Source organism: Pinus tabuliformis, chromosome 8 (genome assembly GCF_031772625.1).
Source record: "Pinus tabuliformis cultivar Carrire ecotype Pingquan chromosome 8, CPIR1, whole genome shotgun sequence".
Taxonomy (NCBI): domain Eukaryota; kingdom Viridiplantae; phylum Streptophyta; class Pinopsida; order Pinales; family Pinaceae; genus Pinus; species Pinus tabuliformis.
This window is the reverse complement of record NC_142294.1, coordinates 871,952,182-871,977,684: the sequence shown is the minus strand read 5'-3', so window position 1 is coordinate 871,977,684 and position 25,503 is coordinate 871,952,182.

The window sequence follows — 25,503 nt, the reverse complement described above, 5'->3', positions numbered from 1 at the left end:
AGCTACTCTTCTAAGTTCCCTTGTATCCTTTTCACCTCCTTCACACATGTTTTGAGCTCCCTCGCTTATGCAACTTAAGTTGGTGTTGTGTTGGATGGAGTGTGTTGTTTCATGCTCCTCTCCCATCATGTGGATTCACTTATATATATACTAGTCGTGCCTCCTCCATGTGGTTAATTCCACATATGCTTGGGTTATATCACCCATATGGATTGTGCGTCTTGGGTCGGACCGACCTCATTTTTTCACCAAAGCACTTGCATGACACACCCTCACTTCACTCATTCCGCCTGGTCATTCTGCTATGTCACTTCAAACTATTTCAACTGACATTCTCTTAGCTTCACCCATTGTCCAAGCTGGGTGTTTGGTTGTCCATTTCTATGGTACTACTGGGCCATCCACATGCACCAAATGGATACCCCAAGTGTTGTTTTTTTTATACCTCATGTTGGCACGTGCTCGCCCAACATCCACCTTTGTTACATTTCCTATGATATCTATGTCACAAATCATGCGATAGAGATGTCACCCATTACACATTCCTTGGCTAAATGGGCTGCCATATCTAGGGCCTGACATCCCCCCCCCCCAACTCAAAATTATTGTCATCTCAGTAATAGTCCAGTCATAACTCTCTAATCATCTCCCACTAGATATCATCATCATGATGCAGCCTCTTCAAATGATGTCTCTAACTATATCTTTGGAAATCACTCCTACTAGATGTAGAATTTTGTAGAATTTTTCCTACAAATCAGCTAGCTTTGATACCATGTAGAACTTTTTCTACAAATCAACTAGCTCTGATACCATGTAGAAATTCCCACTTGTAGATCAACCTGGTAATGCAATGTACTAAAGCAAAACACTTGATCTACTTCTACAAACAGTTTAGCGGAAGCTTAATCAACCATGAGCAACATCAATAAGAACACATATAACTGATAAGAAGGAATCAATCACACATAACACAGAAGAATTTACCTGAGGAAAGCACCTGCCTAAAACCCCATCTCTGTATTATCATACAAGTGGAAATATAGTCTGAATTACACAAAGCCATAGCTCGAAAGCTATCCAGCTCTCAGTAAAATCCCTCTACTGCTCATAGACAGTCAAAGGCTTCTCACAAACCTTCTCCTCTGCCCTCCAAGCCTCCTATTTCCTTGTGAATTTTCCTTGGGATCCAGTGCTGCCACCTGTGTGAATTGGCCTCTTCACACACTCACTAACCTCTGATCTAACTGCACAAACTTGAAGGAGACAAATCCTCATCATGGATGAGCTTCCTTTATAGGAAAAATATTCATCCAAATAATAGTACAATGTCCCACATCTGATCTCAACTAGGTCTCTGACAGAACTGGCATGCATCAGTTATCCATGAGTGAATACACAGTTATCTGAAAATAACAGTTGTCACATGCATGCAAGCATCAACAAACTGTATCTCATTAATTTAAAAACTTGTTAAATTAATCTAACTGAACTTAACTAAGTTAAAATAAGTCAACTGATCCTCTCAATATAAAACTTATCCTTAATTCCTCAATCAATGGAGCAAATCGAGGACACATTCCCCAATTAGTGGAGAAATAATTGCATGTTCTCACAAAGACTTCAAGTTTGCTTTTCCTTAACTAATTAACTCATGGAGAATTAATTAATTAATATTCCAAACTCCTGGTAAGACCAAATTCGAATTTACTTCCTATTTTAGACCAAGGACTGTCTAAAAATAGGAATCCAACTTGAACTGCTAAAAATAGAACTTCTATTTTTAGCACTTCCATTTTTCATTCCCTGTTGCCCAATCTAGCACTGATGCCCAAACTGCTATTTTTAGCAATTTCTTGTTGCAACACTCCCTCTCAACAAGAAAGGCTTCCTCTCAAACCCGATCCTGTACCTCTGGAATGTTCTGCATGCAACACATCTACCAAGTGTGGTTGCTCCAGCAACTCTCGAAAGAAAAAAAACTCCCAACTGACCACTTTGTTGGGCTAGAAACATACTTTGATGCTGAAGCTCTACCTGTTGTTGACAAGTGCTCCCTCTTTGACCTCTACGCTACTGCAACATCTCCATGCATCTCGCACTGTTGTACCCTTCTCTGTGCTACCCTGCACAGTGCAACACACTTGTGCCTCTCGCATTGTTGCAGCCCGCATGCTCTGCGCTGTCTTGGGATTCATGCACTGTAGCTCTCTCTGCCACTCCATCTGCATCTGTCTCTACCCAATCAGTCAATCCTACTACTCCTCATCGGGGCTCCTGTAGCAAAGTCGAATCAAAGAGGTTGGGTACCTCAAGGATCCTGCCCCCTCCTCCTTAGGGCGATCACTCCACATCACCCCACCTTCTACCTGGAGGTATGGCTACATGTGATCCCTCTGCCCACCTGGCTCGAAGTTTCCCCCTACTGGAGGTCTCTGCATGAGTAGATGTCTATACGCGATCTCCTCTCAGCTTCTCTAGTTGTGGCTGCTCCACAACCTCCTGAAGCTGCTGCACCAATCGTGGCTCCTCCACAATTGTTTGAGACTTCTTCTGGCGCTGCATGTTGAGAGGTAATTTACTCTCCCTCTCAACCACCAAGTATATAACCTTTTCCTTGCTCCTCAAGGCTTTGCATGCATCTTGTACCTCAAGTGCATACAGGTTCTTAGCTAGCACACCGATCTATTTCCACTTTCCCGCCGTCGTGATTTTTTTTATAAAAAGAGCTAATTTTAAATCAGCGATATCTCCCTCATCTGAACTCTGATTCAGCCGTTTTTTTTTTTTTTTTTTTTTTGATATTTTCCCATAAAGAATCCAAATAAGCTATTTGTTTCTGAAAATTTTGTACAAAAATTTCCAGATCTTCTCTGCAAACTCTCGGCCCAAAACTCAAAACTTTGAAATCTCCTCTTCTTGTATATTGTTCTTCCTTGATCACCTGTACTCCGATACCATGTAGAATTTTGTAGAATTTTTCCTACAAATCAGCTAGCTTTGATACCATGTAGAACTTTTTCTACAAATCAGCTAGCTGTGATACCATGTAGAAATTTCCCACCTGTAGATCAACCTGGTAATGCAATGTACTAAAGCAAAACACTTGACCTACTTCTACAAACAATTTAGCAGAAGCTTAATCAACCATGAGCAACATCAATAAGAACACATATAACTGATAAGAAGGAATCAATCACACATAACACAGAAGACTTTACCCGAGGAAAGCACCTGCCTAAAACCCTATCTCTGTATTATCATACAAGTGGAAATATAGTCCAAATTACACAAAGCCTTAGCTCGGAAGCTATCCAGCTCTCAGTACAATCCCTCTACTGCTCATAGACAGTCAAAGGCTTCTCACAAACCTTCTCCTTTGCCCTCCAAGCCTCCTATTTCCTTGTGCAGTTTCCTTGGGGTCCAGTGCTACTGTTGAGCCCCAAACTTGCATCTTCCCTATACACCTTTCTAGCCTTTTTTTCCATTTACCTGGACCTCCTAAGCTGACAAATCATTTCATATTAGTTTAAAAAGAGCATATAAAGTGGTTTCCTAACTATGTCTTGTGTGTGCTGTTTGAATTAGATTTTTGCTCATTCAGCTGCGGAATCTTGTCACTTTCCACAGCCAGTTCAACTTTCCGCAGCTTTTTTGTTAAAGTCTATGTTACAGGTGTCTTCAGAAAAATCCAGCCACATGGGCAAGTTGCAAATGACGAGGAAATGGACCGAGTCCTATTGGCTCAGTTGAATTCACCAAAGAAGGCCGTGGTCAAAGGTAGTCAAGCGGTGGTCAACCGAAGAGTCCTATGGTGATAAAACTCTGTTTTTCACCACGTGAAGACTTGCGTGGCCGTTCCTAGATTTCTGGGGACATATCAACAACTGTGGACTGCTCCATGAACCGAATCCAACAGCCACCCTCCATAGATTTAATCTTCACGGCTTCCATAATGCTAGATTCCTGGACGTGGTTGTTCACATGTCTTTTATTAGCGCAGATTTTAGGAAAATAGTTATGTCATCCTCTGTTATAAATAAAGCGTTCTCATACGCATAGTAGCTAGCTTTCGTAACGTAATTTTGACTGTTAACAACCCCACTGTGCCGTGACTTTATTTCTGTGTTATGACTGCATTTTAATACATGAGAAGACTCTGTTTATAAGCTCAATTCGTGGTTGTTTGCTGATTGCTCGAGGTTGTGCAGAGGGCCCCTGTACACACCGAGGTTTTGTTAATTGCTGTATAGTTTCATGCTTTATTTCTTTACGTTCCTTATGATATAATCATTCACTTGTATATATTTCACTGCTTATGGTATTCACGTTGATTGCTGTCCATAGTTTTTATGCTTTACAATGCTGTTAACTGATCAGTGTCTTTGTTTCAGATTACAGTAGGCAGCCTGGGCATTTGCACCTAGTTTTATAATGACTAATGACATGGAATTATTCTTGTCCTTCCGCTGATTTAATTTTCTTAGTTCTTAGTTCCAGCACTGTTTTATTTATTTCAGTTTTGCTCATTTACCCTTCTGCAAGATAGATATTAAATTACTCATGTCATTTTCAGTTACCTCCGAAAGCCAGAGCGAAACAAATGGTGATGGATTGAAGTATGAGTGCGTAGTTTGATATTAGTTTATTTTTCTGCAAGTTAGTTATTGAATTGCTCATGTCATTTTCAGTTACCTTCGAAAGCCAGAGCGAGACGAATGGTGAGGGATTGAAGTATGAGTGTGTAGTTTAATATTAGTTTTATTTTCTGCAAATTAGATATCAAATTGCTCAAGTTGTTTATGATTACCTCCGAAAGCTAGAGCGAGACGAATGGTGAGGGGTCAGAATATGAGTTGATGTAATTTGATTTTAGTTTACTTTGCTTGCAATTTTTGGATTTCTTTGAGTTCAGTTTCTTTTATATTTATACAGCAGCAAGGATACTGGGTTTCATGATCCATAGTTCACTGTTTGTTTAATTGGAATCGTGGCATATTTTCATTCTCTTTTAGGAGTTAATTTCATCATTGCATGTTTTAAAACCTTTTTGCAAGTTTGAAGTTTTGGAAATCATTTTAAAGGACATCATTGCCTTGAACATTTTTATCCATACTTTACTTTTAGAATTGCTATCTCACAATAGGGAATCAATGAAGATAAACCCAAAAACAAACTAAAAAACCAAAAACGACAAAAAAGTAAGAAATCTGTTATCTTGCATATATAGTGCACCTCACTTCAGCAGTTTACGACTCCCGGGTTGACAATTAATATAGCAATTTAGGACACTCTAAATTGACCAAACATTTTGGCACCGTTGCCGGGGAAGTGAAACTAGGTAGCCAATTTCTTAAAAAAAAAGAAGGAAAAATTCAAGGAAGGTAAAAATTGATAACTTCTCAAAGCATGTTGTCCTCTTGCACCTAGTGTCATCTGGAGGATCAGAAAAGAGAGTTATTGGTTCAATAATTTCTTGAGTATGCTCTCTTCTTGCACCTAGAATGATTTGGAAGATCAGAAAGAGAATTATTAGCCCGATTTGAAGAAAAATAAAAAATGACATGCATAGAGCAAGAGATTCTAGGGGAAGGTTTATAGCTAGGGCCAAGAGTTCAATTTTTACAACTCCATCTACTTCAAGGCATAGACAAGATACACCTCCATCATCTCCAACTCACACTCCTAGCCTTAGGATTCCTGGAATTCAAGGGGCAGCAGCTGAATTAGGAGACTCTCCCACACTATCCACCGAATCTGACTTAGGAAAAGAACCTTTCTTTACTTCTACAGGAGAACAAATTGTAATCAAGGAAGTAGAATCACCTGAAGAAGAAGAGGGAGAAATTCCTCCTCGTTCGCCATTAGTAGAAGAACCAGAGGACTCTGAAATCTCTGAGGAAACTATCATGATAGAGGAAGTAGTAAACGAGTTTGGAGGAGGAGGTAGAGGTAGAGGTAGAGGAGGAGGAAACAATGGAGGAGGAAGAGGTAACAATGGGGGAAATAGGGATGGAGATAACTCATTTGGATTTCCTATAGTTGATGAGGAATCTCGTACAACAATGAAAAACATCTCACCATCTGTCCTCCCAAACTTTTATGGGTTGCGAAGTGAGGATCCTGAAACATTTCTATTTGAGTTTGAAGTCGTGTGCCGAACTTATGATTATATGGAAGACTCTCAAAAACTCAAATTGTTTCCTTCAACATTGAAGGGAGCTGCTTTGAAATGGTTCATGGGATTAGTCACTCAATCTATTAGGACTTGGAATGATATGAAACAAACATTTTTGGATAGATACCTGGACTATTGCATGCCCACCAATCATAAGGATGAGGTATTCAAAATGGTGCAAAAAGAAGATGAAAACTTGGAGGATTTACTTGAAAGATTTCAATACAACCTGAAAAGAGCAAAAATGAGTAACTTAGATGAGGAGACCTTGAAAGCCTTCTATTAAAAGCCATTAGAGATGAATGGATAGATATTTTAAACATGATGGGAAAGGGAGATATTTCTCAACTTCCACTTCATGATATAGCAGAACTATGTGTCCATCTCTCAAGGGGAAAATCTAAAACTAGAAAAGGGCCTAGAGATCCTTCTCTCATTAGAGAAAACAAATCTGCAACTGGATCAGTAAGTAGGGCTGAGATTGGCAACATGCTTGATGAGTTCAAAACTGATATTTTAGGGAGCCTAAGTGAACAACTAGACACCCTTAAAATACAAAACAAGCAGAAAGCAGAAGCTGAAGCTTTGGCCATCTTTTGTCCAAAATGTAGGAAGAAACATGCTCTAAGGGAATGCCCCTTGGATGCAAAAGTTGTAGAAACATGTATGATTTGTTCAGAAAGCCATGAGACCAAGGATTGTCCTTCAATTCCTGGGCTCAAAGCTGTCTTTCAAGAAGATCCAAATTCAATTGAGTCTCTCTGCTTTGTTTCAAGGAGACCTTGGTAGGGGCAACAAAATCAAGGGTTTAACAACCCCATGAAATTTCAACCCCCACCAAATTGGAATCCTTGGCAACAACCTTGGTCCCAACCTCAAAATCCATTTCAATCATGGGTACAAGGTATGCAAAATCCTTATGGGAGATTTGCTCAATTTTATCAATATCCTCCATCTTTTCAAAATCAACAAGCTCCACAACTTCCAAATCAGAATCCACAACTTTCATTGCCATTTCCACAACAATAACAACCTTCTCAACAAAATCCAAATTCTCAACTCTTGCTTCCATTCCAACAGAAGACAAATCAACTACCTTCCCAGCCATTGCCAAATCCTAAAATAAAAATCCTCAAAATGCTTACATGGTGGAAGGACAACAATTTCCTACCTATATGATTGTTCCTCTCAATAATGTACAACTCAGATCTGGTAGAGTTTTAGAAAAACCTTCTATAGATGCTCAAAAGCAAAGTATTTCTGAGGAAGATTCTCTTGAAGTCAATAAAGGTTCTAAAGCATCTATTCAAAACCCAAACACTCAAAAAGAAAAAGAAAAAGAGTCAACCCCCACAACTCCTATAGTTGAGAAACCTACATCTTCATCAGAACCTCCTTTTCCTGAAAGATTACAAATTGACAAAGGAGTGGAAAAACAAATCTTGTTGCCTGACTATGATTTCCTAGATGAATTAAAGAATGTATGTATCAAGATTCCCTTGCTACAAGCCATTAGAGAGATTCCTATTCTAGCAAGAACAATAAAGGAGTTGAGTCTCAAAAGACCAGGAAGGAAACCAAGAGATACAAGAAGAATCCATTTGGTAGGAAAAATTGCAGATATCATGATGGGAAAAATTACCATGCAGAAGTATGTAGATCCCGGTAGTCCAATTGTCAAGACACATATCAATGGGGTAGAAATTCCAAATCCTTTGATTGACTTAGGGGCTACTATAAACATTATGAGTAGACAGACTATGGAACAATTAAAACTTCCTAATCTTCTTTTTACACCTACTCTACTGGAACTTGCAGTTCGATCAATTATCAAACCAGATGGTGTATTAGAAGATATTTCGGTCTCCTTAGATTCTTGGGAATATCCAGTAGATTTCATGGTTTTGACTCCCAAGAGTAATCTAGGAGGGCACCCACTCATCTTAGGAAGACCTTGGCTAGCCACAGCTGATGCTTTCATCAGTTGTAGATCTGGGGATATGTACATTTCTGATGGTAATTCGACAAAGAAATTCAATTTGTATCCTCCAGCAAAAGCAATTACAGAAGTAGGAGATAATGAATGGGTCGATGATGAGGACACTATACAACCTGTCTTTACTATTTCTGAAATCAGTGAAGATAGTCAAATTCTGAACACATTAGAAAATTTTGAAACATCTTCAGAATATGACCACGCACAGTTTCAGTTAGATTTTGACATTGAATATCTATCATCTAGACAAATGTCTATTTTCTCTATGGAAGAGTTTGGTAGTTCCGCCATTGAGATTTTTCTAGGTAAAACATTGAATATCAACAAAAACTTGGAAAAATCACAACAAGGAGAGATAACCAAAATCTTGTAAAAAAATTCTACTGCATTTGCATGGGAGTATACTGATATGAAAGGTATTGACCCTAAGACTTGCATTCATCACATCTACATCGAGGAAAACAGTAGACCAATCAGACAACCTCAGAGAAGGATGAATCCAAACCTTAGGGAGATAGTGAAAGAAGAGCTCCAAAAACTACTCAATGTAAACTTCATTTATCCAATTTCAGATAGCCGATGGGTTTCTCCTTTGGTTATAGTACCTAAAAAGAATGGTAAATGGAGAGTATGCATTGATTACAGGGAATTGAATAAAGCAACTTTGAAGGATCACTTTCCTTTGCCCTTTATCGATCAGGTATTAGATACACTAGCAGGCAAAAAGTACTTTTCATTTTTGGATGGTTTTAGTGGCTATAATCAAATTTAGGTAGCACCTGAAGATCAAGATAAGACCACATTTACCTTGTCCATGGGGAACTTTTTCTTACTGAGTGCTTCCTTTTGGATTATGCAATGCACCCGCAACATTCCAAAGAGCAGTACTAGGAATCTTTTCTGATCTAATCCATGATTGTGTAGAGGTTTATATGGATGATTTTACAGTTTATGGTGATTCATTTGAAGAGGCATTAGAGAATTTGGAATAAGTCCTTATAAGATGTAAAGAAACAAACCTTTCATTGAGTCATGAAAAATGCTTTATGATGTTTACTGAAGGTATTGTTTTGGGACATTGCATTTCAGGGGATGGGATTAAAGTTGATAGATCAAAAGTTAAAGTCATCTCCAAGTTGCCTATTCCAAATTGTCAAAAAGATGTTAGAAATTTTCTGGGATTTACTGGGTACTATAGAAGATTTATAGATAACTTCACCAAAATAGCATCTCCACTCTTCAAGTTGCTTACAAAAGACTGTGAATTCAAATGGGATCCTGATTGTCAATCAGCATTTGAAACTTTTAAAACAAGAATATGTGAAGCACCCATCTTGAGAGGGCCAAATTGGAAACTTCCTTTCCATATTTCTACAGATGCTTCAGATATAGCTCTAGGAGCTGTGTTGGGTCAAAAGGATTTAGTTCCTTATGCCATTTACTATACCAGTAAAAATTTGACTCCCACTGAGTTGAACTATACTGTGATTGAAAAAGAATTCTTAGCTGTTGTTCATGCAATTAATAAGTTTAGACATTATATAACAGGCTATGAAATTTTTGTCCATATTGATCATTCTGCGATTAGATATCTAATGAACAAACCTGTTACTAATGGCAGAGTTACAAGATGGCTCTTACTTTTACAGGAATTCAATATTACTGTGTTGGATAGACCAGAGAAACAAAATACAGTAGCTGATTTCTTGTCTAGGATCCAAAATACTAAAGAAGATTCTCTTGTAGAGGATAAGTTTCCAGATGAATATTTATTTGCAGTAACTACTAAGACTCCTTGGTATGCAGATATTGCTAACTATTTGGTTACAGGGAAACTACCTACACATCTATTTCCTAGTGAAAGAAGAAAGATTATTCAGGAGAGTTCAAAATATTCATGGATTTCTAACAAATTGTTTAAAACAGGGCCAGATTTTGTGATCAGAAGATGTGTTAGGGAAGATGAAATGCCTGACATCCTCAAGGCATGTCATGATGAACCATGCGATGGACACTTTGCTGACAAAAGGACGGCCTATAAAATCCTTTCTTTAGGATATCATTGGCCTTCCCTCTTCAAAGATACAAAAGAATATGTCAAAAGGTGTGACAGCTGCCAAAGAGTAGGGAAACCGAATCTTACAAATGAAATGCCATTACAACCACAGGTACTCATTGAACCCTTTGAAAAATGGGCTTTAGATTTCATTGGACCTTTTAAATCCACCATATAAACAAAAGAAGTATATATTGGTATGTACTGATTATGTCACTAAATGGTAGAAGCCAAAGCATTACTTTCTGCTACTGAAAATTCAGTTGTTAGTTTTCTTTATGAGGATATTTTTACTCGCTTTGGTGTTCCAAGAGATATTGTGACAGATCAGGGAAGTCAATTCACATCCAACATGGTGGAAAAGCTGATGGAAGAATACAAAATCAAGCACAGAAAATCTACACCTTACCATCCGCAAGCAAATAGCCAAGTGGAGTCTACAAACAAAGTTATTGAAGGCATCATCACCAAAACTATTCATCTACATAGAAGAGATTGGGCAGAAAGGCTTCCTAAAGCCTTATGGGCCTACAGAACTACATGGAGGAATACAACAGGACATTCTCCCTATGAGCTTGTTTATGGGAAAGAAGTCCTGCTCCCCATTGAGTTTCAAGTCAAAACTTTCAAGATGGCAGTTCAGTTGGGGATGGATCTATCAGAATTCCAAAAGCACAAAATTGAGCGGTTGAATGAGCTAGATGAGATCAGACAAGATGCAATCCTAAGAACTGATCTAGTTCAGTATCAAAGAGCTAAGTGGCATGACAAATACATCAAAGAGAAAAAGTTTCAAGAGGGAGATTGGGCATTACTATTTGATTCCAAGTTTAAAGACTTCAAAGGTAAATTTCAGACTCATTGGCTCGGGCCATATGAGATTGACAAAGTCTTTAGCAATGGAGCGGTAAGAATCAAGACCATTGATGAATTTCAAACTTCTCTTATTGTGAATGGCCACAGATTAAAGATCTATCATAAGCCACTCTCAAAAGAGGAATTTGTCAAAATGTTTCAAGAGAATTCTGCAATAAGGCTGGTGAAGAAGAATCCTTCTTCTCCACCAGCCTAGCCTTTGTTCCTTTCTGTCAAAAAAAAAAAGTAATTTGTATAAGCCTAAAAACCAATCACTGATTGGCAGTCTTATACAGAAAATATAGAGTGAAAATAAGGAACACCTAACACCCTATATTTTCCCAAAAAAAAAAATCTCTCTTTCACTTCATTCTCATTCCACTCCATTTCCTTTTCATTCCACTCCATTCCATTTCATCCTACTCCATTTCATCCATTTCATTTCATTTCATCAATAAAAGTCTCTTTCATGACCATTTTCATTCAGTTAGTTATTATCTATCCATCTTCATTCAGCCAAGTGGTTGCTGTGTCAGTTTCCGCAGCTGGAATCAGTTTCCGCAGCCAGAAGCAGTTTCCGCAGCCACCACTCTGTTTTTCAAATTGACAGTCAAGATGTTAGTTCAATAATCATGAAAGAAAATTCAGATATGACCAAGGACATACTATAAAGACATGGAGCATCTAAAGGCATCAATAAGGAGCAGTTGATTAAGGGCTAATGGACAACAAATGGCAAAGATTCCAAGGTATGAGTAAAAATTTCTTTCAAATAGCAATCAAAAGCACAATTGTGCATAGTTATTAAACCATAAGCTCCACTATATGTAATGATTGCCATGATAGCTCCATAACCATTCCACGACATTCCTCCATGAACCATGCATTTATTTTCCAAACGGTCTCATGATTAATTCTCGGGTTTAACTCGTATTTAACTGCACTTTCACACTCCACCTGTAATCATGAGACGTGACCGATTTAACTATGGCTCCTCTCCACTGCATAATTTCCGCAGCCATTTCATAAACGTGTTAACATTTCCTCCGCAGCCGTTTAGTTTAAAAATTCTGCCGGGTTCACTTCACTCCCCTGCCATTTTATTGAAGCCACGGCTACATTACCACCTTGTTCACATACTTCTCCACTCCACTTTGTGAACTCACCTCGGCTGCCTGTCCTCTGTTTTCCGCTTACAGTCCTTGAACACTCCCGCTACCTGTTCTCTAGTTTCCGTTTTCAGCCACTGTGTTCTTCTCTATAAACCTCGTAACCTAGCCATCTTACCTCTGCTAAACCCGTCACATGCAGACGAATTTCAAACAAAAGAAAGGATGGGTCGGTTATTGAGGGCAGAACCGGAAGGGCCCAAGTTTTTAGAAGGATACCCTCAAGTGAAAGACTTACTGAAGAAGGCAAAATGGCTACGTTTCATTCAAAAATTTAAGGGCCACAATAAGGAAATTACAAAAGCTTTTGCAAGGTCTTTTAACGGCCAGGTGGTGGAAATTGGGGACCTTAAGCTTACAATCACTGAGGCATCCATAGCAGCTGCTACAGACCTGCCCCAGGAAGGTGAACGCTGGTTCAAGAACAAGAGCTTGGATGAGCAGGCTTGGAGAGTCATGCTACATAACCCAGGTATGGACGTAACTGTATTCACAAGAGGAATTCCTGTTCATGCTTTAAAAGAGGAGTGGGCCAGCTTACTGTTAATCATTCAAAAGTTCATTACTTGTGAAGACCGTTTTGGGGCAATGTACATGTATCATACTCGGTTATTGATGAACTTTTTAGAGAACCAAATCCTCAATCTGCCCTACTTTTTATTGCTGAGCTTGAAAAAGATGTGCACAACAATCCAAAAGAACATAGAAGACATAGAACCTCATTTGTATCATCATGGGCTTGTGAGAATTCTAATTGAGGACCAATTGAAGAAAAATAGGGATACCTGGGAACAGTTTTTGGTGAGAAACTACTTTCAAGAGCCATCCGAGGCACCTGAAAGCAGTACACCAAGAAGGAGTAGGAGAAAGGAGAAAAGTGCAATAATTCAAGACCCTCCTATTAGCAAAACCAAAGAAGTTGATCAAAAAGAGAGGGAGGAAAGAACCAAGGATAGAAAACAGAGAAAATTGAAAGGGAAAAGAAACATTGAGGATGTCTACCAATCACCAGAACCTTCTTTAGAAGAAGACCATCAAGTATTGTCTGAAAGACTAGTGCATCTTCGAAAACAAGTGGCTACAGCCAAGAAGAAAGAAAAAGGAAAACAGAGTATGGAAGAAGAGAGTACTAGTCCACAACCTTTAAGAAGAAGCAACAGGCTTAGAGGAAAGTGGAGGAAAGCACAAATAAAAGGACCCCACTTTATTGACTTGGGTGGGGAAACACCGGAGAAACCTCCAGCTGGCAGTATCCCACCTCATCTTCAGCCAAATATTGAAACCAGTCCTCCAGATGTTGACATAAGTCCTTCTCGGCCAGAGTTAGAAATCAGTCCTCCTCAACAGGACTTTGGGGTCAGCCCAAGGAAAACACCCGAAATAGACCCAAATCAGCAAGAGGTGTATGACTATCTAGAATCCTTAGAGAAGACAGTTGCAGGCTTGAGCACGTCATCCACTCTGCCTCACACAGGACAAGAAGCACAAGTCCAATCATTGAAACAAGAAGTGTTTGAATTGGAGGTCTTAAACATACATATTAAACAAGAAAATGAAGCATTAAAGGAGAAAAGAAGATTGGACAAGATCATTCATGACAACACTATGTTACATCTGGGACTGTGGCAGAAAAAGAACAAAAAGTGCAGGAAGTTGAGTAGAGAATTGATCAGTCTCAAATTCAGATGTTTAATGAGGAAGCCCAGGATGGTAGTAGTACCAAGGAAGAGTAAGAAGAGGACTGGCTGTACTGGCAGAAGCTTCAGAGCATATGGACTAAAGGGAGGATGATCAAAATTTTGGTTGCATGAGGACATGCAACACCTTCACAGTGGGGGTATGTTGAGCCCCAAACTTGCATCTTCCCTATACACATTTCTAGCCTTTTTTTCCATTTACCTGGACCTCCTAAGCTGACAAATCATTGCATATTAGTTTAAAAAGAGCATATAAAGTGGTTTCCTAACTATGTCTTGTGTGTGCTGTTTGAATTAGAGTTTTGCTCATTCAGATGCGGAATCTTGTCACTTTCCGCAGCCAGTTCAACTTTCCCCAGCCTTTTTGTTAAAGTCTATGTTACAGGTGTCTTCAGGCAAATCCGGCCACATGGGCAAGTTGCAAATGACGAGGACATGGACCGAGTCCTATTGGCTCAGTCGAATTCACCAAAGAAGGCCGTGGTCAAAGGTAGTCAAGCGGTGGTCAACCTAAGAGTCCTACGGTGATAAAACTCTGTTTTTCACCACGTGAAGACTTGCGTGGCCGTTCCTAGATTTCTGGGGACATATCAACACCTGTGGACTGCTCCATGAACCGAATCCAACAGCCACCCTCCATAGATTTAATCTTCACGGCTGCCATAATGCTAGATTCCTGGACGTGGTTGTTCACGTGTCTTTTATCAGCGCAGATTTTAGGAAAGTAGTTATGTCATCCTCTGTTATAAATAAAGCGTTCTCATACGCATAGTAGCTAGCTTTTGTAATGTAATTTTGACTGTTAACAAGCCCACTGTGCCGTGACTTTATTTCTATGTTATGCATGCATTTTAATACATGAGAAGACTATGTTTATAAGCTCAATTCATGGTTGATTGCTGATTGCCCGAGGTTGTGCAGAGGGCCCCTGTACACACCGAGGTTTTGTTAATTGTTGTATAGTTTCATGCTTTATTTCTTTACGTTCCTTATGCCATAATCATTCACTTGTATATATTGCACTGCTTATGGTATTCACGTTGATTGTTGTCCATAGTTTTTATGCTTTACAATGCTGTTAACTGATCAGTGTCTTTGTTTCAGATTACAGTAGGCAGCTCGGGCATTTGCACCTAGTTTTATAATGACTAATGACATGGAATTATTCTTGTCCTTCTGCTGATTTATTTTTCTTAGTTCTTAGTTCCAACACTGTTTTATTTATTTCAGTTTTGCTCATTTACTCTTCTGCAAGATAGATATTAAATTACTCATGTCATTTTCAGTTACCTCCGAAAGCCAGAGCGAGACGAATGGTGAGGGATTGAAGTATGAGTGCGTAGTTTGATATTAGTTTATTTTTCTGCAAGTTAGTTATTGAATTGCTCATGTCATTTTTAGTTACCTCCGAAAGCCAGAGCGAGACGAATGGTGAGGGATTGAAGTATGAGTGTGTAGTTTAATATTAGTTTTATTTTCTGCAAATTAGATATCAGATTGCTCAAGTTGTTTATGATTACCTCCGAAAGCAAGAGCGAGACGAATGGTGAGGGGTCAGAATATGAGTTGATGTAATTTGATTTTAGTTTACTTTGCTTGCAATTTTTGGATTTCTTTGAGTTCAGTTTCTTTTATATTTATATAGCAGCAAGGATACTGGGTTTCATGATAAATAGTTCACTGTTTGTTTAATTGGAATAGTGACATATTTTCATTCTCTTTTAGGAGTTAAATTCATCATTGCATGTTTTGAAACCTTTTTGCAAGTTTGAAGTTTTGGAAATTATTTTAAAGGAAATCATTGCCTTGAACATTTTTATCCATACTTGACTTTTAGAATTGTTATCTCACAATAGGGAATCAACGAAGATAAACCCAAAAACAAACTAAAAAACCAAAAACGACAAAAAAGTAAGAAATCGGTTATCTTGCATATATAGTGCACCTCACTTCAGCAGTTTACGACTCTCGGATTGGCAATTAATATAGCAATTTAGGACACTCTAAATTGACCAAACAGCTGCCACCTGTGTGAATTGGCCTCTTCACACACTCACTAACCTTTGATCTAACTGCACAAACTTGAAGGAGATAAATCCTCATCATGGATGAGTTTCCTTTATAGGAAAAATATTCATCCAACTGATAGTACACTGTCCCACATCTGATCTCAACTGGGTCTCTGACAGAACTGACATGCATCAGTTATCCATGAGTGAATACACAATTATCTGAAAATAACAGTTGTCACATGCATGCAAGCATCAACAAACTGTATCTCATTAATTTAAAAACTTGTTAAGTTAATCTAACTGAACTTGACTAAGTTAAACTAAGTCAATTGATCCTCTCAATATAGAACTCATCCTTAATTCCTCAATTAGTGGAGCAAATCAAGGACACATTCCCCAATTAGTGGAGAAATAATTGCATGTTCTCATAAAGACTTCAAGTTTGCTTTTCCTTAACTAATTAACTCATGGAGAATTAATTAATTAATATTCCAAACTGCTGGTAAGACCAAATTCGAATTTTACTTCCTATTTTAGACCAGGGACTGTGTAAAAATAGGAATCCAACTTGAACTGCTAAAAATAGAACTTCTATTTTTAGCACTTCCATTTTTCATTCTTTGTTGCCCAATCCAGCACTGATGCCCAAACTGCTATTTTTAGTAGTGCTATTTTTAGCACTTCTATTTTTAGCAATTTCTTGTTGCCAATTTTCAACACTAGATCCCTCATGTTTTTCAACTAATCAGGTATCTAATCTGATTGTCGCACGTAGCTCCGTAAGAACACATGTCTCATAGTGCAATAACCTCGACCTCAGATCATCACGGTTCCATCAATCTCCCTTAGGTACCACCATAATCTTAACTCATGATCCAACTACAATAATGAATCATCTCCTCATGGCTCAGTGTGATGAAAAAGAGTGTTGGCTATGGTCCGCCCGCATCACCCATCTTCTCTCCCTGAATCACTCCTCCATAATTCCTTGTCATGTAATTCAACAAAGGAGAATATGGCCCTATCCTACCCTCTGTTTCCTCAAAAAGTATCTCAAGCTTAGGGCCCCATGGCCAACCTCCTGGGATCAATGTCGATGTACCAACTCTCTCCTTAGCCTCAACATACCAAGGCACACTTCCTTGGTCACATCTTTGAACCATTGTTGTCATCTGAGTCTCTCCTGTCTTCTCTAACCTACTGGTCCTATTTTCCAACTTATTTATCTTGTATGCCAAAGTAGACACAATACCCAAATGTTGCGAAATACCAGACTCTACATCATTGTTGCTCAACTCTTGACATGTAGGTCCACAAATTTGTTGTTCACTTTTGAAGATGGTGACCATCTTTATTGTTGTGTTTATGTCTTCACTATGATTAGCTTAGGTCCAAACATAATGAACGTATTCCCATAATGAGGAACAACGATAACTCTCTCATCAATCAATAACTCTTATCCTAGCATCAAGTCATAGTCATCAAGTTTCTCTATCTTAAGGTCCACCTTACCTTACCAATCTCCCATGGGGATAGGCACATCATCAATTGAACCAATATCCCACATATATCCAGAGTTGATAGCCTTAAAGGAGGCCTTCTTAGGCTTGACCCTAAGACCAAGATTCCTTGCTACTTCTTCTTTCACAAAGTTGTGGGTAGCTCCATTGTCAACCATCATTGTCACCTGGATGCTTCCTAGTTCTACTCCAACAAACTCCAACTAGGTTCTTTCTTTACTCTTATCTTCTACCTTATTCTTATGGGAAGATACTACTCCTAGTACCTGTAGCAACCAAACTTTAGCTTCCTACTGTTGCTGCAAAGCAACCACCTGCTGCTTAATACGAAAATTTCTTGCCAAGTGATCTTCTCCACATATTCAACAAGATATGGGCTTCTTCTCTTTGGCTACATCTGCTAGTTTGTCCCACTCTTATCACTCCACACCTCCCCCTTATCCTTCCCATCTATTTGGTAATTAAGGGGTTTTTCTACTATAGTGATAACTACTGCAAGAGTTTGGAATCCTTGCTTCATGAATTCCCTTTTTTCCCATGGCTAGAGATTGTTGATAAAGGCATACATCCTATCCTTATCATGCATATCCAAAATTTCGAACATGAGACCTAAGAATTCCTTAATATTCGTTTGCATCTTCCCGATATGCTTCAATTCCATCAAATGATCCCTCGCCACCCATTCTTGATTCCCTGGTCCAAACTATGCATAGAAAACCTCTTTCAGCTTTGGCCAAGTCATTTTCTTATATGTGATGTGACCAACTACCAAGTCCTCAACTCAGGTTATCCACCAAAGATTCATTGTTTCTATGAGATACATGGCTTCTACATTGACTTTTGTCTCTTTAAAACAACCATTTATTTGTTCCATGTCCCAACAGAAGTTTCTAAGCACCTTAGTGCTTCTAGTCCCATTATACATCGCTAGTTCTTTCAGATTCACCTTCATGCATAAAATAGCCAAACTTTTCCCTATGGATTGCTTCAATATTGCTATAATATCTACTTGATCTCTTGTGAGTGCCACAAGTGACTTCAGTTGATCCTCCAAGTCCTCCATCCAATCCTCATGATCTCGGGCTTGTTTCACTTCATAATTGATGAAATAGGAACTTGCTTCAATGGCTCCCTTAATTCCTTGGATGTTTAATTAGAGTTCTTCAAAATACTTTCCATGGCATTCCATACCATCTACCATCCATGCCAAGGTTCTCTCAATATATTTGAGTCTCTCAAACAAAGCCATATCATCCTAGTCCATTGGGTTAGAGATAGTGTTCACCATCATGGCTTGCTTCTTATAGATGTGACCTTGCCAGGCTCACTTCAACTTCCAAAAATGCAATTTATACCAAGAACCAAGAACCAATTGCCAAAACCCCCTTTCCCACTTAGAAATTGATTACAGAAGCCCTTTCACCAATAAAACTGCAAACAAAAGGGCAATTGTCTCTATAATATTCCTTTGACTCTTTCTTCTTCCTTTTGAGGAAATTGCCACATGTTTCACAACTGCATGGACCTCTGTCTGTGCTTCTTCTCATACCACCTTCGTGTGGTACATCTCTTCACCACCTACTTTAGAACCATCAATACAAGTATCAAGTTTGATACCACCTATCACAACCCCAAGGTATCTTATGGTTACAAGGTGCCTTTTGGGCACGTCACGATCCCTTGAGCATGCAACGCCAATGTGTTTTGCCTTTGCATTGTGAAGTACAAAGTTACTTCACCTGAACTATGCCTCACAACAAGTTCACTTATATAATATCTATACCTTTAGTTACTTAGCAAAATATTATAACTCTTCGATATAGTGCAATTAATATTATTATCTTATCTACTTCAACTAAATTTCCATTTAAAGAAACATGAGCATCACATGCAAGATATGAATTCACCATCAACATCATCATACACATGCACACGATTTATGAAAATGTCCCTTTGGCCTTATTCTTTATTAATAGAACACAAATTATATCAATCCCAAGATGATAAAATAAATACAATAGAACCTTTTTCCACTCATCGAACCCCACCCGGGTCACTTTGGCACCCTATTGGGTCAAGTTGGCACCCTATAGGGTCACTTCGACACACTATTGGGTCTTTGCCACCCTACTCGACCCACTTTAATTCAGTTCAACAATCTCACTTAGATATGCATGACTTCAGGCCCTAAGTTTCTCTTCTCAACTCCCTTGTATCCTTCACACCTCTTCTAAGCTCCCTTGGTTATGCGACTTCAATTGGTGTTATGGTGGATGGATTGTCTTATTCCATGATCCTCTCCCATCCGGCGACTTCACTTATATATATGGGTCATACCTTCTTCGTGTAGTTGCTTCCACATATGCTTGGGTCGACTCACCCATATGGGTCATGCATCTTGGGCCAGGTCGACCTTATCGTTTTGCCCAAGCGCTCACACGATATGCCCTCACTTCAATCATTCCATCATGTTGCTTCAACCCATCTTGACTTATATGCTCTCAGCTGAACATGCTGGGTTGGTCCACCATGTTGCCCATCATTTGACTCAACGTTCCTCGGGCTGACATACTTTCTCCACTTAGTCGCTCATCTCGGGGGTGTCTTGGGATGCACCTAAGGGTTCCCATGTCACCTCTCATTGCTCATCTTAGTTCTTCACCCATTGTTTAAGTTGGGCACTAAATCATCCATACCCATCATGCTACCAAGTCGTCCACATGAACCGAATGGAAACCCCAAGTGTTTGTTTTTCAACACCTTGTGTTGGTATGCCCTCGCCCAACATCCACTTTCGTCACATTTCCTGTAATATCTTCATCACAAATCGTGAGATGGAAATGTCACCCATGGTGAGTGCCTCAGTTAAAGGCACACCCACCTCTAAAAGCGGATAATATCAATCTAAATATATGTTAATAATCATTATTTTTTTTATTTTTTTATTTTTTATTTTTGATGAATTGATGGTTTCATGCAAATATCTAAACATAGAAGGCCCATATGTTACTAATTGGATTCTCACATAATGCAACAACATATCGATAAGAGATAAATGGTTTAGTGGAATTTTATTGCGATTTTCATTTGATTTAGAAATAATCATAACTCTAATGATGGTGCTTTAGTGTTCACTGAAATTGTCGTTCCTTTGCAAGAGCAGATCCATATTTTATTTATTACACTCTATTTATTAGATTAAAATATATATCATAAAATTTTGATTATTACATTTAATTAAATAGTATAGTTAAAAAATGATTTGCCTCATTGCACTTGCTTATTTTAAAGGTCTCTATAAAATAAATCATTCATTGCAGAGTATGCTCTTGAATGACATCTATAATTAAGACGTTTTTCGTCAATTTAAAAAATATCATGTTTACTGATTGAAAATATTGGATAGTTGTGTAAGTTTATGTTTTTAAATTTATGACAATATTTATGAGGCTATGCATTTTTATACCTGCTATGGTAAGTTATATTAAAATCATTTTATAGTTAAAATGGTTTGACTTTCAATTAATTCGGAATTTTGAATTTTTTTTTTTAATTAAAATTTTGAAAAAAATAATTATTATATAAAATATTTTGAAAATTAAAAATAATTTTTAAAATTTGAATTTCTATTTTCTTATTAGCTCATATAGATGAATATCTAATTTTATGGGGTTATAAATAGAATTTGTCACAACTAAAATTTATTTTAAAAATCAAAAAATCAAAATTTTTTATAGGTCGCCAAGTGTCATAATAGTACACACATCAAATCTCAATGTTTATGAAAATTTAAGAAAAAAATAAAAATAAAATTATATGCCATCAAATCAAATGTCATAATAGTACATACATCAAATCTCAATATTTATGAAAATCTCATTATTTATGAAAATTGCATTTCTAGGCAAGTGTGTCAAACTCATGTTTGACTTTTAATTAATGTGTAGCTTTTGAAAATAACTTACAAGGTTTTCTCAAAATTTTGAATTTTTTTAACAAATACATTTTTATTTAATGTTTTTTTATTGTGGTTTAATATATATATATTTGATATTTTAAATGTGAAATCACTTTATATATAGATTTTGTTTTACATATAATATGACATATACAATCTACTTAATATAAGAAAAACCTCTAAAATTATTATGTCACTACCTAAATAAAAAAAAATTATTATGGGAAATCTTTAACAAAATCTCTTTTAAGCCTTAATACTAGGACTCCAATACCATTGCAACAACTACAAAAAAAATCCAACAAACACATTTATGATATTCTATTACTTCTTATATCAATATAGAGATATTTTTGAAAATGCAATCTGAGTTCTTCCTCTAAACTGTTGCTGCATTTGAGTCCATTCCTACACTAATACAACCTTTATAGATTAATTTCTAATTGGAACTAATATTATAGTCTCAATTTTACATTTGTTGTCTATCTAATCTATTAATAACTTAAAATATCCCAATACTTATAAATATTTTTCTATTGCTTTTTTCATAAAAATATAAAATGCCTAAAATTTAACTATTCCTTTAGTAGTGCCTTTATTAACTTAGCTTGATTTTATGGACAACTTGTGTAGGAGCCATATAAACCCTTGAAATATCAAGTTGTCAAATAATGCAAGATAAATACTTATAAGCATTTGTAGATGCATTAGTTATTTAAGAATATAGAGAGCAAACAAAAGCGTTGTTTTAACTAAACACTTTTGAATCTTAACTTTGTGAATTCAAATATAAAAATCTCCCTACTTAAACACTTTAAATATTCTATTTGTTGTAATATTTTGAAAAAGTGTTTTAAGATCTAAACTATTATAATGTTGCCTACAAATGAAATCTTGCAAATCACAAGTTTTAATAATTATTTTTTTTAAGATCTTTATGCATGGGCATGGGGGGGGACTTTTATCTTAGATACAATAACTTCTGCTATCAATTATTTTTTTCATAAGAGGTAGGTACTAAGCAACAAAGTTCCATATCACACTTGTTTTAATTTGTAATGTCAAACAATAAATTATTTATTGAGCAAGTCAATTAGGTTTATCTTAGGTGGTTATGAGGAATAACTTTTACCCTCTCCATTTAGGTTCAGTTCCCAAAAGTAACATGTTGAACTTTGTTGTAATTGTTTTGAGTCTTGTCATCAACGTAACACAATGATGATAATGGAAATGACTAAGGATCAAAATATAGATGTTGTGTTAGACATTGTGAGTTGTGTTTTCACAACAACTACAAGGACACTGTGTTGAAAAAAGATCAAAACATAGACATTGTGTTTTCACAACGATGACAATGAAAAAAACACGTTTGACCCCTTGTGTTTTGTTACACTTGAAGACCCATTGAAGCTTAGAACAAGATAAATTCATGGATGATAAGGTAAGGCTAGGTCAAAAAGCTAGGTAACTTTGATAGGGTATGATACATTTTGTTGATAGTTTTCTAGATTGAAGTGTGTGTATTAATTTGAAGCGTCTAATGTTTCGAGTGGACACTCCACTTATCATTAGGGACAGAGAAAGCTAAATGAATGAAACGAGTTAGGGATGAGAGGAATTTAAAAACCAAATAGAAGGGTGAACACGTGTTGGCATTTTGGCACAGGTGTGGCGCTATGATACAGGTGTTGTCCTTGATGGCAACTCTCTTTGATGACAGATCTCTGTTCAGATTACAGAATGAAGAAAAATCTCATATACGCAGGTTAATTAAGTCTAAGTTGTGTATACACGCAAGTGATATGCATACTAAGTCGCGTATACGCAGGAGAGCTAATACTAAGGAGCGTATACACGCTTATGCATGAACAGAAAAGAGCGTATATGTCAGGAAGCTTCCCTTTGGTCCGTGGTAGTTAGTCCTCGGTACTTGAGCCTATGTATTTGGACCAAAGTATCTCGACAGACGTGTTGATCCCTAGTTTCTAAGTTGATGGTTTTGGTTTTATATGGTTTGGCCCTTGGTATTGAGCAAGGCCTAAGGCTATATAAGGAGAAGAAGATCATTAGGCAAAGACACTTTGAAAAGGCTTGAATATCTGAAGAAGAAAGAGATCTGGTATGCAGGTTCTGGGTTGCTTGATCTAAGCTAAGGAGAGATCACTTCGGTTGATGGAAGACTAGATCTAAGGATAGATCGGGATCTAATGATTTGAAATGCACTATTATGATATGGTTGATTATGCATATTTCTAGATCTGCATACTGACGCAATGTTATGTTCTGGGTCTAACTGATGTCTGGTACAGCTGCAAGTTGAGAGAATTTATTTTTAGATCTGTACGCAGGTTGGCTTCGGTAAAAGCGCGTGTATACGCAGGTTTCTCTCATTGAAGTAGCGTATATCTTTTGGAGCTTGATTTTTGGGTTACAGTTGGATCTGACTGTTATTGCAGAGTTCTGTAGTCTGCTCTGTGTTCTGGTAACTGGTGTTTGACAGGGTTTCAGTGGTTCAATGATTGATGATGCTAGTATTGGATGTTTTGTGCTTCAATGATTTGTTGTGAAAGTTGAATGAATTGTGGTCTTCAGATTGTAACGTTGTGCTTCAGGAATATCCAGTCTGAAAATGTATGAAAGGTGGTACCTGAAAGAAAGAAGATTGTAGGCCAGCACCTACGTACTAGTATCTTGGCTAGTACAAGAGCAAAGGGGGTTGGAGCTCCCTTCCAAGGAAGTTTGGAGAACGAGAGAAGGTTGTAGCCTCCTGCAGGTTGTAGCCTGCGTACTGGTATAAGGCTGCACCAGTACAAAATGATTGTAAACTGAAGTTTCATATTAAAGAAAGATAGAGATGACTTACAGCAGGTGGTTTTCACCCACATTGGGTTTCCACCTTATATCATGGTGTTCATGTGTGTGGTTTTTGTGTGATCTGTTCTACTGCATCTGTTTACTCTTAATATGGTGAATAATGTCCTTATGCACTTAACTGAAGATAAACTGACTGAATTATAAGATTTCTGGTTATACGCTATTTTCCTTAGACACAGTTGCGTGTACACGCTGGTTCACTTAACTAAAGTAGCGTATATGTTTCTGAGCATTGAAAAAGTTTTATAGTTCTGATAATACTGATTCACCCCCCCTCTCAGTATTATTTCCAACAATTGGTATCAGAGCCGGTCCTTCAGAGAAGCTTGACCGCTTGAAGGTAGATCGATCATCATGAGCAACTACGAGAAAGAAGCATCAATCAGGCCACCGGTTTTTGATGGGACAAACTTCAATTATTGGAAGGTAAGAGTTACTGCATATCTTCAATCTCTTGGTACAGAAGTTTGGAACATCGTAGAAACAGGCTACACTTTTCCTTCAGCTACTCCTACAGATCCAGCCGAGAAAAAGAAATATGAAACAAATGCGAAAGCAGTCAATACTCTATTGGGATGCATCTCTCAATCAGAATTCATGAAGGTAATGCACTATAAATCTGCAAAAGAAATATGGGACAAAATGGTCACGAGCTATGAAGGAGACGATCAGGTAAAGCGTGCTAAACTTCAAACTCTCAGGATTAAGTATGAGACTCTCAGAATGTATAATGATGAAAGTGTGGCTAACTACTTCCTTAGGGTAGATGAGATTGTGAATTGCATGCAAAACTTGGGTGAAGAAATAAAAGAGGCTATTGTGGTTGAAAAGATTCTAAGATCTTTGTCCCCCAAGTTTGAATCTAAAGTATCTGCCATAGAAGAAAAGGAAAATTTGCAAATTCTTACTATGTCTCAGCTTCACGGAATTCTAACCGCTTATGAAATGAGAAAGGGAGGTCCATCAGACAGAAGAGAAGCTGCCTTCAAGGCTTCAGGCAAAGAAGATTATTATGAAGCAAGTCACCTGCCAGAAGATGAAGAAGAGGAATCAAATTTCGTCAGAAATCTTCAAAGGGGTTCTGGAAGGTTCAGAGGTAAGTTACCTTTTAAATGCTTTGCTTGTGGAAGAGTAGGTCATTATGCTGCCAAATGTCCTCACAAAGATAAGAATGACAAGGGAAAGGAA